Here is a 3,798-nt window from a genome sequence, read left to right on the forward strand (position 1 = left end):
AACAACAAAGTTGTGCAAGCTGGACAAGTGATGCACTTTAACTATGGTGTTGGCAAAGAATTAATACAACGCGAACTGTGAGAAAAAGTAACAAAGCCGTCTTAAAAGTACAGCTAGAATACTTTTAATGTGAGATTTCACATACTTGGGAATTTTTATTAAGAACTAATAATTCCTTGGTAAACCATAGGGTCTGCAAAAAAGTGGGAAAGAGATCTTCAACTGTATACTGTTAAGTGCCGACCCTATGAACGAAAGACCTGAACACTTGTATATATTTCATCGTTTCCCTAAGTTTATAGAGCTTCCGGAGGCAACTCTGGTTGTAAAAATGCGATCAAATACAACAACGTCGTGAAGACGGGACTGTTTCTACCAGAGTAGAACCAAACATGGAGGACCTTTATGGGAAGGTGCCACAGTTTATGCAATCCTCCCTTTCCAATCTTTTGGATTCAATCACTTCAATTTCAGGAATTCAGGGGATAATTGTCCGAATAAGAACTTTTTTTTGTGATAACTTGACATTTCAGCCTTTAAAATATTCCCCTTTCACCAAAGAAGCAAAGTTGTCGCAGTCTCACGGGCCCTGCGGTTTTCATTCAGAACCCCAGATGCTTAGGTGTGCCGCTGCTTAAAAGAGGACTTAAATGAAAAGTGGGCATACTTCTCACATATCGTGTGCAGAAGAAACAAGCAGTCAGAAGTCCCAAACGGCAGACGACAGAGCGGCGCAAGGCATCAGGCCAGGTGAGAGCCGCGTCGCTCCGCACCTAAAGACGACCTGCCCCACTTCTTTCCCCAATCCCTGAGAATCGCAGGAATTTACACCAGGAGCGAACGGGTTACTTCGCAGGAGAATCCCCACTGTGAACCCCAACTGCACACGTTAAGTGCGATGCCAAGACTCGCTCCCCGAAGGCTCTCCGAGGACTCCGCTTTCCTGTCCACGACCTCCCTTCCAGTGCCTGTGCACTAGGCCCTGCTCCTGGCCGGCCTGCGCAGGTGAGAAACTAGCTAGCCTTTCCCTCCGACAGAGGTGGGGAGACATTCATCCTGTATCCATTGCCTTCCCACTCCCAGACTACCAGAGAACCTACAGACGCTCCAGCCCACTCCACCCTATAAAGCAGGCCCAACACCGACAGGTTAAAGGATTCCCAGCCGTATGGGCACCTACATATCCCGAAGGATTGTGGGTGAAGGGCACCCGCACTGCCACGTGGTGACTGAACACCAATCAGCGCACAGACCGCACTTTGAGGCTCGGCTTAAAACAAACTACCATGAGCGGAGCACGGCCTCTGGGGGGCCCCGCCCCCCGCCTCCCATTCCCTGGGTCTGCGGCCCCTCGAGACGGCGGGAAAGGGTGGGGGCGACACACGGGAGAGGGCGGGACGTAGTGGTCGAATGACGGCCCGCATCACCTATTCTGGACCCGGGTTGAGCTGCGGGCGCGGCGGGTGAGCCTTGCAGCCAATAGGCGGGGGAGGGGGCGGCCCGGCCGACGAGGAGGGGGAGCCCGCGGCCGGGGGACGCGGGGGGAGGAGGGGGCGGGCTCCCAATCCGGTTCCATCCGGTTCTCCCACCGTACCCGCTGCGGGTCCCAGCAGCATGGCGGTGGGCAGAGAGGCAGTGCCAGAGCAACCCAGCTTCGCGAAGGCTCTGTGCGCGCCGCGGCCCACAGGCACCCGGCACGAGCCCTCCCTGTCGCCAACATGCCCAAGAGGAAGGTGAGCGGCTGAAGCTGCGGCCCGCACACACCCCCCTCCCGCCGTTCCTGGTCCTGTTTCGGGCGGCTGGGCCCGCGAGGCCCAGACACTTCTGGGCCTACACGGAGCCAGGCGATCCGCGGGTCAGGGAGGTGCTCCGGGGCCGGGATGCAGGCATCTCGGGGAGCAGGGGGTCTGGGACGTTCAGCCCCGGCGGTCCCGGGAGCCGGTGGGAAATTCGAATGGGGCGGCGGGAAGCCGCTGACGTCACGCGGCCGGTCATTGTTCTCGCGGCGCGGGTCGCGCGGCCACTTTGTCTGCCTGTCCGCATTTGCTCGTTTCCTTCTGTCCGCAGGTCAGCTCGGCCGAGGGTGCGGTGAAGGAGGAGGTGAGTGCGGGGCCTGGCTCTCCTGCTTTTCGGGGTGGGTTTCATGTAAACGGCTTTCCTTACTTGTCTGCTTTTCTCTCTTAAAGCCCAAGAGGAGATCAGCGAGGCTGTCAGCTGTAAGTATCGGGAGCCCTTTAGTTGCTGCTTGTTTGCGTTCGAGAGGTGCTCAGTAAAGAAATTTAATGGCTTTTCCTTTTCAGAAGCCGCCTGCAAAAGTGGAAACGAAGCCCAAAAAGGCAGCAGGAAAGGTAGGTTTTACGTTTTACCTAAACAAAAAAAGTGCACCCCAAATATTACAGTGCTACTTAATACCAGACTTTTTATAAAAGAAGATTGTTATCAGCCCTGCGGTCGTGGCTTTAACTCAGCGAGATCAATTAAAGAGTAAAAACACAGCTTCCTAAGTAGTCGGTCTGCAGAATGGTTAAAATATAGTGAATATGGATTGGTGTAAATATAAATTCTGCGTGTTGGCTGTTCATGTCTTCTTGCTGTGGAATTTGGGAAACGAGTGAAAAATGTTTGCGTTGTTATAAAAGAAAGCTACGAATTCTTAACTAATATATTCCTCATGTGCTTGAACTTACGCTTTGGACAATACTAATAATTACGAAGTCATCAAAAAAAGGCATGTAAGTTCCAAAAGAATATTTCGTACAGAATTACCAAGGAATTGTATTGGATAGGGTTCGATCAAGGGTGTTTTTTAAAACTCAGTGGTATTTTGAAATGTTTTTATGTTATGAATAAAGGTGTGCTCAGAATAGAACATGTATGGTTTAGATTGCACGTCTTTAAGAAAGCTGGTTGTTCTTACAGGTAATATGTGGGGGGTGTTACATTCAAAGTTGGAAAAGTATATACATAAACTCTTGATAAGTTTTTCCACTACACCAAGTTCTCTTAGTGGTGTTCTGATAGAGTTGTTCTGCAAACTCAAAAGGCCACGCATCTGACAATTAAAAACCTCTATGGAGGAAAGGTGTGCGTTTTCCTCCCTTGTCACTTGCAGCCTTTGAAACCCAGTAGAGGATTAACAATGAGCTGATTGCAATTATTCTGATATATTGACAGTGACTTTTGTATTGGGAATGTGTAGAAATAGCTATTTTCTACAGAGCTCTAGATTTATTGTTTGAGGACTAATTTTTTTCCAGTCAAAAGTCAAGTTGACTTTTTGAATTCTCAAAAAGAAAAATAAGTAAAATTATTTGAGAATGTAAAAGTAAAAATTTGTGAACATAAAGGCCCTGTACATCAATTTCTTATACCACAACGTATTTTAATAAGTCTGCATTTAAAGTTAACGAGTCTGAAATTCAACGTGAAAACCTATAAAATAGAAGAATTTATAAAATGTAGGTATGAAATGTACTACTGCTTAGCTCCTTTGAAGTTTTCCACTTTTTGTAAATCTACTAAAATAATTATGCTTGTTCCTTAGAAGTTTTTCTTCCTTATTGTTCTCTCTTCTCCAAGTCAAACATTACATGAAAACTATTGATAGAAGTAACTTTAATCCCACTGTCCTTGAGCCTTTCCTGAGTTACAGCGATCCTTCATCAGGTTTCTGGGACTGCACTTTATGGGAAAATCACTATGGCGTAGTGTTTAACATTTGAGCACGTCCCACAGAAGTTCTTTCAGTGGTTCTAATTTGACGGTGTTTGTTCGTTCTTGGGTTTTTTCCAATGGGAG

This window comes from Elephantulus edwardii, unplaced genomic scaffold (assembly GCF_000299155.1).
Source record: "Elephantulus edwardii isolate Elephantulus edwardi_28Jun2011 unplaced genomic scaffold, EleEdw1.0 scaffold00051, whole genome shotgun sequence".
Classification (NCBI taxonomy): Eukaryota; Metazoa; Chordata; class Mammalia; order Macroscelidea; family Macroscelididae; genus Elephantulus; species Elephantulus edwardii.